A 14646-nucleotide genomic window follows, 5' to 3' on the forward strand; every position below is an offset into this window, starting at 1 on the left:
ATATGGAATGATCACGTATGTGCAATTCTGTTGTAAAAAAGGAAATGTTTGTGACTTCATGTCACCCTCATTGCCAGAACTGATGTGGACGATGACACCCAGCAAACCTGAGTTAGCAAAACCTGTAATTGGCCCATGGGATACATTTGATTACGCTGAGCAGCATGGCTGGGACTTAACATTGGCACAGTGACCAAGTAAAACCAAACAAGGCTTAAACTTTGGTGTCACCTGCTGCCAGGATGTATGGCATGGGCCTTTCACACTTGAGTGCCACAATAACAACATACTTCACAGATTTGTTGAAACCACACTGAGAACAGTTCATACATTGGTCAATGTGCAGATACGTCGAGCTATCGCATTACTGCTGAAGTTTTTCCCCATGCACATGTTTTCTGAATTAGTTCTGATCACATGAGCATCGCACTACTGTCACTACCCTGAACATAACTTACTCAAATGTCCCTGAGGAAAGGGGCATAACAAGGCATCTAATGATCCTGCTGCATATGTATCTTTACAAATTATCAGTTGGTTCGGCTGACTTAAGACCTGTAAAAGGGCCAGCAGGCGAAGATGTTACAACATGCAGGGGTAAAGAAAGATGTGCGAAAAGGCACATACTCACCCTCTCCTTGCTGCTGTTTGGCTTTCAGCTGCCCATCCAGGTCAAGGAAGAACATCGCTAGGATGGTGAGCATGTGGGGGATCAGGGTTCCGCACCCCCCTCTCTTGCCTAGTTGTGACAGGCCCAGCTGGACTTCTGCAATCTTATTGGTCCAGCCTCGAAAGTACTGCCACCTCTTGCGGCAATGACGGACGTGCCAAGTGTCCAACCCCACGTCGCGCACCTTCCAGATGATGGTCCCCCACATCATGTCCTTCTCATGCGGGTTGACCTGTAAGGATGACATGGTGACAGACCCTTAGTTCACATGCAACATGTTTCTGAGTCAGACACTTCTTCACATAGGTCATGGCCAGATTGGCAACAATGTCTAAGGGGAAGGCATATGGCATTATGTGCAGTTGTCCTGTGTTCAATCACAACTCTGTCCCATGAAAACAGTGATAAGATGTTAATCCCAGTACATACACTTCTACAGGAGTGTACCTGCCCAGAACAGTTCCCTACACACTGTTAAACGTACAAAAACATAATGTAGATGCTTACCAATGAGATTCTAAATGCTAGTAGTGCAGTGCATGGTAATTTCACATGTCCAATGATAAGCATGGTATTCATCACTCACCTGCTCCTCTGGTTTGCCATACAGCTGGCTGTACATTGGCAGGAGTGTGTTCAGCAGGGCCTGGTTCCATTCCACAGTGAATGATGGTGCCTTGACTGTGTCCGTGCCATAGTAGCGTCCAGAAGATGTGGTAACAGCAGCAGAGAGATGGGGAGGTGCAGGAATGATGCAGGTTGTGCAGGCAAGTGAAGTCTCTAGGGAACAGACAGACCTACATCTAACCAGCAGATGCAGGCTCAAATCCATGAAGCCAAAGTGATAGGTTTGCGTCGGTCACATTTTCCAAATTGGTGTCTAATGCATTACATTGTTTGCAAACAGCACGCCTGCCGCGAAATTCAAAAACTCATCATCGGACCACAAGTGATTTAGATATATTGGTAATGGGAGGTTACTGAGTCGGTTTCCACGCAATGACGATAGGAATTGAAACACACATCTGTCACCATAACAACCAATATCCAATGGCTTTGACCAAATCAGCTCGGATTCGGCTGTCGTGTCCTTTCAATACTCACCCTCGTCTGTCACCATAATTACTTTCACCCAATGGCTGTGACCTAATCAGTGTGGATGCAGTTAATGCGTGCTTTGAATACTCATCTATGTCTGTCACCATTATAACTTTCAGCCAATGACTGTGACTGAATTGGTTCGGATGCGGCTATTGCATCCTTTGAATAATCAGTCAGTAGGGCAGACACTTCTATGATTGTTGTATGTTTTGAGCATTACATGGATGTAGGCAGAATTCTCAGGCTGAAATAGACCTGTATATGCACAGTTCACACACCCAAGAGGAGCTTACTTTGAGAGATATGTGACACACTGAATTTGTGGCTAATACTAACAATTTTCATACGTTTTCCATTTACACTAGTAGGCTTTGTCAGAGTGCAATGACTTCATGGGGATATACAAGTCCATATTTTAACATAGTAATGGCATGAGGTGAGTCTGTGACCCAGTGTGCAATCAGTGTGATGTCTGACTATAATGAATTATGTGTCCGATTCATGGTTAAAGCATTTACATCTGACTGTGGCAATATGCAACCAAAGAAATGATGTGTTTGTTGTGTGATTTACCACTGTATCTTTGTTGTCCCAGACTCAAGTGTGTGAAGGCATCATATATGCAACTCCAACATAGTTAATGGTTTGTGTATGTAATTGTATGTGTGATGCAGACCTGACAACATGACTGTGTCTATCCTGGACAGTAGTGTGCATAATTTCCAGAGTGGGACGCTGTATGTATGTGGTGTTCCACATATCTGTCAATTCGTAATCCTATGTGGGCACACTTTAAGCATGTAATTGTTCTCACAAACCTATATCTTAGCTTACTTTGCATTGATTTGTTTAGTATGTGATGCTTGATTGACATGGACGGTGATGGGCACCAGTGAATTTGTCACTATGGCACTCAAATTGCTGAGTGACCATACCATGGTAACAGATATGGCAAGGGTCATAATGCTGTAATATGTATCTAAGATCAACAGAGGTCTGGGCAGCATAGTGTCCGCACCATCATTCAGGATCTTCCAGTTGTGGATGATCACGTTTTTTACCAGATTTGCCCACCCTGAGAATTGGCTTACCATTAAAATTTTCTCCCCAATCTCCCTTTTCTCGAGGAGACTTTTAATATTGATTGTGGGTTCCTTATGTTAAGGATTACACTTTGTTAAGCGAGATATACCTTTTTTTTTAAATAAATAAAACGTGTAAACGTGGTACCTTAGCTTTTGTTTTAAAAGATATTCTCTTTTTTTAAAATGTTTGGATTTTATGAAATTGTTACCTAGGATATATAATTAATCTCGGAGCGTTAATCCAGGGAAATTCCCTTTGACTTTGATTGTCTGTAGTACCCTGTTCCCTGGAACAAGAGGGGTCCTCTCTCTTTTGTTAACCAACGGTGACTCTGGATACCCCAACATTCCCTGGTTGCTGACACCTCTGCACAACCCAGTCACTCCTGCAGAAGTGCTGTTCAATGAGGAACAGGGTCTTACCAGGCGAGTGGTTGAGTGTACATTTGGTCTCCTGAAAGCAAGGTTCTGGTGTCTGGATCGCACAGGAGGAGCACTACAGTATGGCCCCTTGTAGGTGTGCAAGATTATCACAGTATCATGCATGCTCCACAACCTTGCAATCCGGCAGGAAATTCCACTAATACTGGATGACGGAGAACAGCAGCCGCCAGCAAGGGAGGATCCTGGCTTGGGACATGATGCCAGTGATGATGATGGAAATTCTTTAGAATAACGTAACCGTAACTTCTTCATCTAAATGGAAGTATTCAATGAGAGGTGTCAAACCCCTAAAATGTTTGTTTGTGTGTTGCTATTGCTTAAACAAATGTTCCAGGTGACGTACAATGTTACACTCAATACTAGCTTGAACTTCACATTGACAGTTGTATGTTTTAGCTGAGACAGTTAGCAACATTAAGCAACACCATTCCTTAGTTCCTGAGTTCCTGACTCTATTCCATGTTTCTCCTTACCAGGGTACATTGCCATGTTAAATTGCAGAGTTGTAACCTCACCAGACCCATGATCCTGTGCCATACTCCAACATAGAAAAGTTGTGGCAATCCCTGAAATTCACTTTCTTCTGAATTGATGATCATTTCTTTTTACTTGCAAGCAATTTGTTACTGTGTGATGTGATTTGACTTTGGGTTAAGGTGCAAGGTTGTATCAGTAGAATACACCTGTGCTCCAGGTTAAGGTGTGCCTTTTCTGTTTGCACACAACCATAGGTTATTCTGAAACAAAACATATTTCATGATGATCTGGTTTGCTGACAATGATTGTTGTTTGTGCTTGCAAATGGTGATATCTTTGCAGACAGTGGATTTAAATTTAATCAGTACAATGTACTAAAGGTTGTGTGATAAACTGGTTGTGTCTAACTATCATGCTGTGACAGGTTACATATACTCCCAAGCCAGTAGTTAATATTTCTGAAGTGATTATCCAATGTTGTTGACACTTTCTTCTTTGTGTTGTGACATGTAGTTTGTGCAAAGTGATTTATTTTAGTGCATGACGCAATGATTATAATCCATAGAATGAGGGAATGCTCAACAAAACGTAAAAACAAAGTGCAGAGAGGAGCTGGTATGTTTATAGATGAAGTCTTCAAAAGTAAATCCACAGTTATTTGAGTCCAAAGTCCAACTTAGACTCTCCATCCAATGTGGAACAGTCCAATGACAGTCAATGCTTGGCACACAATGGAGGATGTCAGGAACAGGTTGCCACTTCCTGGGAGTAATGCGTACCCTTGGGTCTCTCAAGGATATTTCTTCTAATGACCCTTCCCCCATTAGGTGGAGGGGACCCTCGGGTGCAGGTAGCGGCGGTGCAGAGGACCCCCCACCAGAGTCCACATCCCTCCCTGTTGCTGGTGCAGATGTTGATACACCAGATATTGTGGGCACACAGGAAGGTGTGGATATATTGGTTGCAATTTGGTGGCGGCAGGTGACAATGTCTTTGTGCACCGCAATCATGTCATCCATTTTGGACATGAACATGCCCATTCTGAGCTGCCTGCTGATATTCAATGTTCCTGAGGATCCCAACAACCTGGCCAACATCTCCTTGGGAATCCTCTTATGTGTTGAGGATCCTGGAGAGGTTAGAGTCCTTCTCATCAGCAGTACCGGCTGCATGATGGTGCCGGTCCCAACAGCCCCTCCCACCACTCCTACCTGCCCAAGCAGGACCAGTTGTTGTTGGCACAGTCAACGCTGAGCCTCCTTCCTTATTGATAGGGATGTTGTTGTCCGCCAACTCCAGAGAGCCCTGTGTTGCTCTGCTGCTGCTTGTGTTCTGGGCTGCTGTGTCCATGAGGGTAGGTGTGAGGTAGGAGTGGTCGCAGAGGATGCTGATGTAGCTGCCGCTGGAGCTGTGGGGTGACCCAAACCAGATGAGCCATGTTGTTCCTCCTCGTACGAAGATGGTTCAGAGACTTCTACGCCGGAGAGCTCAGGGTCGACCAGAGTCCGGGACTGGCTGGCCTGGTTGGTTCCAGAGGTGTTCCCAGCTTGTCCTGTGGGTGCATAAAAGACACAATTGATGTGAATATCCACAGCCCCTCAAATCATACCATTACAAAGGCTACTGAAGCTAATATTGCGTTATTTATGTAGATTGGCCTCCTTCAGCCATGATGATGGCTCATGTTTTGGTGGGCAATGTAAATCTGACAAGATGGGGATTAATTAACATGTCGAGCTATGTGCATAAATGGGCATGTTGTGTTTATTTCACATTACATGTCCAACGACATTGACTGGTTTGTGACACACTGTGAAGGACACAAGCGTGTTGGTGTTTTCCACATCTGTACTTTCACTGTGGCCTACATTCTCTTTCCCTCCAAATGTAGTTATTTTGTAGGCCTGTGTGCTGGGCGTAGTGCATGCCTTTAGCAGTAACATTGGCTGACCATAACACTCACTGTCTGGAATTCAGTCAGTCAGTAAGTCAAAAATTAACTTTATTTGGTTTGTCACAACCATAAAGTATACATATACAAATTTCAATTTAGTAGAAAAAGGATAAAATTCATTTTCTTAAAATATACTTCTATTTTTTCGGTTCTTAAAAAGTAAAACATTATTTTACAGTCCCCACTTTTAAGTTGATTCGGTCTTTGAAAGCAAAGTCTCTACTTTCTTCATAAATTTTACCCCCCGGCATATTAAAATGTTCGAACCCGCTCCCATCCAGCTGGTAACAGCCTGCCTGCAGGTGCGGATATGAAGGGCATTTAGAACTGATTTCAGCAAAGTTCTTCTCTCATCTTTTATTGACTCGCATGTATTATTTATTTATTTATTTATTTATTTTAAATATTTATAAAGCGCCACTGTCACCGTTGCAGGCATCCTGGCGCTGAGAGATCAAAGAGACAGGGATGAGAGCGGACTAACAAGGGAATAGCCAAGTTTTTATCTTCCTTCTGAACGGGAGGAGTTCATTGATGTGCCTAATCTCAATAGGGAGAGTATTCCAAAGTCTGGCGGCAGTCACTTCGAAGGATCTGGGGACAACTACCAGTTTAGCGTCGGAGGATCGAAGCTGTCTGGATGGCCTATACCAGGCAAATTTAGATTGCAGGGGAGCTGGACCAGCTCCATGGAGAGCCCTAAACACTATACAGAGGGCCTTAAAATGAATCCTCTGTCTTATGGGAAGCCAGTGCAAATTTACCAGTGCGGACGCTCCATGAGAACTTCTCGGCAACCCCAGAGACAGTTTAGCAGCAGCTGATTGGACCTTCTGGAGCCTATCCAGCAAGAACTCAGGAGACCCCAGCAGGAGGGCATTACAATAGTCCAACCTGCTAAGGATGGTACATCTGACCACTTGGGCGCGGGCATAGGTAGGTAAAAGGGGTAGGACTTTCCTTAGGGAACGCAGGTACACAATAGACACTGTCTGGAATTGTTTCCTGATATTTTTTGGATTGTTGTGAATGAGGTACTTCTTATTCTCATCTCATTATACACATAGCTGTGAGTTTCACAATGTGTTACTGCTTAGCTGTGTGCCTACATGCATTTTGTACATTGCCTCCATAGACAGATGAGTTCCCAAACTCTGCTTTCTGCCATTTTGTGGCAAATAACTTTGATGAACAGAGGTTTGAGTGCTTGTGTTCTAATTGTGAAACATACATCCCTCGTCCCACCCAGCCCCACCAGGAAGAGTGTTGTCCAGACAATGCTGGTAATTGTACTTGTAAGATGTTTGTCGCTGGTGGCTGGTGTTTGTAGCATAGAGGCAAATATGTTAGTTGTGATAGTTTCAGACATCAGTCCACAGTTTCTGACATCTTGGTAGTATACATGAACTCACCGTGAGATAGACATACTCCCTGATGAAGTAGTTGTGCTATATGTGTGCAGGAGTGTTTGCTGTTATTCAGACTCTCATCAAGCCCAGTCCTGGAAACACCTTCCCACCTGGCCCAACCATCCAACCTTGAAGTATGCTTTCCTGACAATGAGGGGCAATGTATTTGCAAGATGCCGTTGATAGAAAATCCTATGGCATTTTTCTTCTGTTTACCTTCTTTATATATTTGTGCCTGTGGCTGATTGTAGTAAAGTGTGTGGAGGGTTTTTAAATAATATTTTATTTTTTGCCTGCTTTGCTCTGCTTACCTAAGAGTTCCCTTGGGCCATAGGGCCTTGTGAGGCACAAGCAATTATTTACATTATTTTTATGTTTGTGTGTCTCCCACAGAGTCCCCTTTAGACATAAGGCCTGGTGGGGCACCAGCAATCAATGAATGTATTTTATTTCCCTGCATCTCCTGCCTCCTGCTTTGTATAGGATTCCACTTTCCACCATTGCTCTGGAGGGACACAAGCTAACCTTCTTTGTGCAACGTTGTTGTTAAGTGGAAATATGTTTTATGCATGATTTTGGGTACACTTCTCTTATGCATGTGGTATGATGCTCATGACAACTTCACTTGTGTTGCAGTGGCTAAATTCTTCTTATTGTCCAGGTTTCACAGATTTGTTTTTACTTTGCTTACACATGCTGCAATAGACATCACAGTACGTTACTGAATTTTCTGAAGGAATCAGCTGACAGTGACACCAGAGTCCTCCACTGCTATTTGCTTCTGCTCCCAGTGTCCACCTGATTTGTGCTCAACCATCCCTGAATATAGACCCCAAAGTGAGCACAGTAAGAAAAGACTTCATAGTTTACAATTGCTTTATAAAAAATGTATCCATGCCACTGAAAGCTAAATTGTATGGCTAACAGTCAAGGCAGAGGACGAGTGCATCACTGATTTTTGGCACTCCATACACATCTGGCAAACTCTGAATCAGGCCATATCCTGGGTTAGATTTGCTAAGAAGTCACTCAACATAGTGGAGCACTTGGAGTTGCTATGTTGAGTAAAAGGGAGAGAGCAGAACAACCAATTAATAACATGACTTTTCATTATTTAAAAATAGGACATGCCTTGATGTCTGCAATCACCAATGAAGAGACCCTTCCGAAGGGTTCCCACTAGAGGACAGAGTCCTGATGGAACCACTGAATCGCAAGGCTATATCCATGACCTACCAGAAACTTGTTAATAATCTACCTGACCCCCTTCTGCGACAAAAGTGACTCTGGCAGGCGGATGTGTGCACCTTGGAGGATGAGTGTGGCAGGAGTCCCTGGCCTTCCCACGGCAAGTAGGTATCCCACTGAATTTGAGACTGGTCCAACTCTTAATACTACACAGATCCTATTTGGCCACTGGAAAATTAGTTAAAATGGGCAAAAGGGAGGGTTCTGAGTGCCTCTGCTGTTGTACCCAAGAGGGCACGTTCCACCACATAATCTTGGAGTGCCTGGTGATCAGGTCACACTGGGAATATATTGCATCAAAATTGCAAAGAGTGTGCACCAAGGAATTAGTCCCAATGCAAAAACTGTGCCTACTTAACATTTGGGAGGCCACAGACCTAATGCACACAGAACAATCTTGGGTCTCCTTGGGGTTGATGTTAGCAAAGGGTAATATCGCCTAGAAATGGGGGTCAGAAGACACACCAATACTGAGAGGGTGGGTGAGAAACATGGATCGGGTTCTGATCGCTGAAAAAGATGTATTTAAAAACAGAGAGTGTCTGGGAAAATGGGACCTTAAGTGGGCAAGGTAGAATGCATAAAGGGGTGGGATTTGCATCTTTCCACGGAAGAACTACAAAGGGTGGAGGGAGGGAATGATCCACTAAGTGCAGGCCATTGACTAAATGTACAGACTAGTAACTGTATGGTTGATCCCAGCAGACTGTGGGAAATGTTTTTTCACAACAATGTATTCGTATACGCCCCTCGTTAAAAAGTTGCAAGACTGACAAACTTTTCAATCAAAAGAAATGTAAAAAAGAATGCCTGATGTTGTTTTAACATTTTTGAAATCATTGTTTAATATCAGGAAAGCAAAACTTTCACAAACAAAAGTTCTTGACTTCAGAACAGAAGCCGACAAAATTGATGATGGCCTTAAAGATGTAAGAGAAGAAGTGGAAGAAAATGCCATAAACTGACAGGATTATGATATACAAATGTACTGTCTTTTCCAAATCATGTTTTATGAATTACATCACGGCAAAAAGAAAACTCCACTACACATGATGACTGCCCACGCAATCTACAATAAGTGCAAAAGTAGAGAACTGATAGCTTCAATGAATAGGATTCGTGTGTCAACAAGTTATAATGACATAGTACGGAGCAGAAACTTGTTAGCAGCTCATGCTGTAACATCTTGTGAATCCAACAGCACACCACTTCGAAGTCACTTTATCATGACAGGATTTACAATTGCTGCTCTTGATATTTTTGAATTTGAAGACAGCTCTTCTTTGTCTGGAACATGCAGCACTCATTATACTGCAATGGTGCTTTTTCAAGATTGTACCAGTTGTTGCTGGAAAGCAAGTTGTGTAAGCTGTAGGCATAAACAAATGAGGCAGCAAACTTATAACCCAACTGCCTTGCTAACGTGTGAAAAATTCACTACAAGTCATCAACAAATCATAATTTCAAAGTGGCTGATGACATGGATCTTCTTCTACCTGATGCTGTGGTCTGCAAAACTGAATTTATCATATCGCTTATTCGGTGCAGCCTGAAGGATGAAGAAAAGTTAGTCCTCCTGGTCTAGAATTCAAGCTCTGATCTCAAAGAATAACTTCCCAGTGAAAAAGGTTGGGTTTTTACCAGTAATAACATGTCTTGTCACAAACTATGCAACAGTATACACAGCTCTAAAATATTTCCAAAATGTGAATGTTCAGCTTGAAGACCAGCCAATCCTGCCAATGTTCTGCAATGAAGCTGTTTTCTGTATTGTAGCTGACATTTTTATGAGCAATCCAGTAGAACTTGATGATCTTTATCCAATGATGGGCATTTTCCACATGACAAAAGTTGCATTGTGGTGTGCAGGAAGTTATCTCAGTGGATGTGGCATAGATGATGCACTTACTGAGGCTGACATCTTTTAAAGCAAAACGGTTCAGTCAGTGTTGATCAGAACTCATTATATTTGTTTGTTACAAGGTATGCCCATCAAATCTGAGGCTATTGAAACAGTGTGTTGGAATGCCTTCCTGATCAACAGTGACAAATTAGGTTTTGCATATCTTATCTCAGAAGGAAACAAGGCACAAGGTGCACTTCATTCCAAAGGCATAATGCAAAGCCAAGAAATGTTCAACACACAGTTCAAAATTAGAAAAACGGAAAACCAAGCTTATAGAATTTGTCATAGAATGTGAAGAAAAATTCAAAATTTGCAAGTCCTTGGGAAATGATTTACACATCATAGCTCTAATGAAAACTTTGTATATGCTGATCAGGAACGAGATTGGGAACTGCATGTGAAGACTGTGGAGTCCTGATACTGTGTTTCATCAATTTTATTGCATAATCTACCTGAGATATGGGTCCTGGATATGGGTCACCTGAAGAATTTCAATTCGAAAAGGTGTCCTCATTGAAAACTGATTTTGTTGTGGACTATATGTCACAATTGCGAATGGTCAAGATTTCATCCATCCAAAACACCTCAGAAGTTGTTCAGATAGTTCTACAGATATCAAATTCAGAGTGCACATTGTCTTTGAAAGTTATCTTGACCTATCTGTCAAAGAATGTGGGAGAATGAGACGAATTTCTACAAGTGGAATTAACATTGTCTGCATCAAACATTCATCACCTATACCTGGGCAACTTGACAACTTCTGATCGTCAACATCAAACAAGATAAACTTGGAGATGGTAACTTGCCAAAACATTGCTGATGCTTTAGTGAACACTAAATTTTCAATGATTGCAACTGGAATGATTGTCAATGAGGAGCTGGTGCCTGCAGAGACATAATCAAAAGTTACGGGACATATTTTTAAGAATTTAACAGCAAATTGGAGGAAGCTAACATTCTAGTTGTGCCACATATTGAGTGGGCTATTCGAAATGGTTCTAATCGAGTCATTGTACTGTCAAATGACACAGATGTTATTATTGTGATAATTAGACTTTTTGAATGTTTGTAAGTCAAGGATTATCAGAGTTATGGATACACTGTGGAGGAGGCGAGAAAAGACACATATCCTGCTTCATATTCTGTACAAGAAACTTGACCCAGAGATGCCCAGTGTTCTTATTAAGCGGTACAAAAGGGGTGGTGATGGACGGAGCATCGGAACCAATCAAACACTCACACCCAGTCAACAAATCTAGGTTTAATCCACCACCGTTCTTTAGCCCACTCTGCCACCCCAGGTCAGACATTGCCATATGCAAATCAGTCTGACCCTGTGCCACATGGGAACAGTCCAGCCCGAACTGCCAAGCCATGCCTTCCCTAGACCGGAAACAAGCTTCCTAGGACCGGTTTCTGGTATTCCAGCCGTCTTCAGCCAGGCTTGCTTGAATCCAGTGGCAAGGTGAGCAAGGGACTCACGTTTGAGCATACCCTGCCAACTTATGGCGAACAAAGCTGTACAAAAGTGTTCTTATTAAGGCACATATTCTTAAGGGTCATCAAACTATGAGCAAAATTGGAACAAAGCTGGGAGCTTTAACTGCTGAACCTGTAAAGTTTCTAGAGGGATTTACTGAGACAGAAAAAGAATGTGACTTTAAAGACATAGAAAAATACCTTGTGCATGTATGGAAAACGAGTTTTGACTGTCACACATTTAACGATCTTTGATAGAATCAGTTCAAGAGATCAGTCCAGCTAATTGGCCTTCCACCAATGTAATATACTGTGCATGTACACATTAAAAGAGAGTTCTTTTTGATCAGAAGATGTGTTAATGTTTTGGATCATGCATATGTAGAGAGAGATGCATGTGATTTTGGTTGGAAATATATTGATGAGGTGCTATAAAATACGAAATTTCGAAAGCCTCTACCAACAGAACGTACACATACATGTACTTGCAAAGCCTGTGCTACAAAAAGATGTTCCTGGCGATATGCTCTTCTTAAACGTTAAATATTCTGCAACCAATAAATAAAGTGAACTATAAAATGTGTCTAAAATAGGATTGCTAAACATTATTGTTTTCATATTCAGATCATAAACATGAATTGGTGTGTTCGTAAAAGGATTAAAAACTATTATTGGTTTAAATTCTATATATGTCTTTCCTTCTTCTATTATAGCCACCATTTTAGAAAATGGTAGACGGGTTGCTCTATTTTCAGACTCTCTACGACTACCTGACCCCCAGACCAAGGTTTGGCCACCACAATGAATTTTATAGGTCCCATGAAATATTACATCATCACTGCAACACATTCACCATTTTTAAAAATGTCGTCTAGAAAATTTCAGCCCGGATCAGCAATATCTATCTTCTCTAATGATTTAAAAACACAATCAAGAAAGAAAATCTCTGGACAGCAATTTTTTAACGGATGTACATCAAAGGGGCAGGATTATAAAGCTCCACTAATTTATTATTTCAACACTGAAACTCATTTTGTTTACACTTCTAAATTCAATAAAAAAAATTCTGATTCATCACAAGCGAGTGAATCACTCACAATTGTTAAACAGGATATTTGGCTATGTATAAGTTAAACATTCTGAGGCTTCAAAGAGCGTGTTCCCGGAACTATTAATGCAGCTGGATCTCATGATATTTGAATGCCTGGGATTACAGCTTTCTGGCAACTGGTGTTACTAATTGGCTGTGTGACCCAGACACAACATCAAATTAATTCACTAGTACACCTATATGAATTATTATACTACGGCTGACATATTCAAGTTTCTTACCCAAGAAGCGCACAACAACAATTAAAAGGTGTTACAGAAACTTGTAGAAAATGCCAACTAGGCCCTGTGTGGACAGTTCTAAGGACATAAAAACCCCTTGCTGCAAGCATATAACAAATTCGGTACACTTCAATGTGGGCAAGATACCAAATAACACAAAGACCCAGACAAATGGGACCCCTCAGGGCATGGGTGTTTTTGAGTTAATAAAAAGCAATTTCATGGAATACCATTACTGAGAAACCATTTCACTCAAACTGTTTATTGGAAATTTACAGGGTGACTGTCATTTACCATTTCATAGAAACCAGAACATATTTTCCTAAAATTGGCTTTGGCTTGCTTATTTTCTAAAGTGTACATGAAATGGCTACAGGTTTACTTCCAGAACTTTAGTTTAGGAGATATTATTTAAGATTGATATATTTTACATTGTCAAACAATTACATCTGATGCTTTTTATTCACCAATCCCTCTCCACCCCTAACCATTATCCATCCCTTACCCCCTCCAAAGCCCTAAACATCATCCATCCCTGCCCTCTAAAAAAATCACTCATCATGCTTAAATTGCACCATCCCTAACCCCTAAACTAACAGTGAGCCACCATGGAAAGGCTGGTGGGTGGCCGACGGTGCTTGCTAGGCACTGTCACCATTTTAAGAATGTGGGCGGGTCCGACAGGCAATCGTAACAATTGCTTTTGTCGGACCCGTAGCAGATGGGCTTTCCATCTGCCAGCACACTGCCCACTATCCATATCTGGTGGCAGCCTGCTGGTGGCGGGTTCGCCACCACCGTAATCCGGCCCTTAGTTTTTGTTCTTCTATAAATTAACATACATCATTGAGGCTCAGCCTCATATGGAGGTTCTAATAAAGAAACATTAACCTTTTTAGCATTAGCAACATCAATAACTCAAAGCAACATAACATTTTTCTGCTTAGTGTAGACCAAATACTGAAGACCCGTACCCAAGGTTACTGAGTTGACACAGGCAATATTGTAACCAGAAGAGGTGGTATCGGAGATTGTCCAAGAGAAAGGGAGGGATGTTTTTCATCCTATAACTAGGGATATATAAGCATTTTCTAAGTAAATAGTTCTGATGTAAGCAGGCTATTGTGATTGTTACAGTTTTGTACTGCGAACATACGCCACAAAACCTTTTTTAAAAAGGAACTATGCCACTGCATAAGCATGGCAGCCTATGGCACTTTTGCATTGTCACTTGATTCCTTTTTAGACTTTAATTTCTATTTATTATATAAAAATAAGATGGACCACCATCTAGGTCTTAATTTTATATTTTTCTACTAAAAATGTCATAGAGTGCCATGAAGTGATGTATAGTTTCAAAGAGTGAATTCTAGAGAATTAAGCTGAGAGTCGTACTGATTAACCACATAGAGGACAGTGGCATACACTGTAGTAATGTGAAGTGGAGTACCGTACAGTGGAGTAGTAGAATGTGGAATAGTGTACAGTGGAATACCATACAGTCTAATAGCATACAGTGGAGTGTAGAAAAGTGGATTGCC

General features: G+C 41.6%; 1 long non-coding RNA gene across 1 annotated transcript in view; it reads left to right on the top strand.

Moving 5' to 3' along the window:
- Nucleotides 1-14646, top strand: part of LOC144761976 (uncharacterized) — a 76589-nt gene that overhangs the window by 10030 nt on the left and 51913 nt on the right. The window contains exon 2 of the long non-coding RNA XR_013595990.1: nucleotides 8265-8492. This is a non-coding gene — a long non-coding RNA (uncharacterized LOC144761976). The remainder of the gene's footprint in view (nucleotides 1-8264; nucleotides 8493-14646) is intronic.

Source organism: Lissotriton helveticus, chromosome 6 (assembly GCF_964261635.1).
Source record: "Lissotriton helveticus chromosome 6, aLisHel1.1, whole genome shotgun sequence".
Classification (NCBI taxonomy): domain Eukaryota; kingdom Metazoa; phylum Chordata; class Amphibia; order Caudata; family Salamandridae; genus Lissotriton; species Lissotriton helveticus.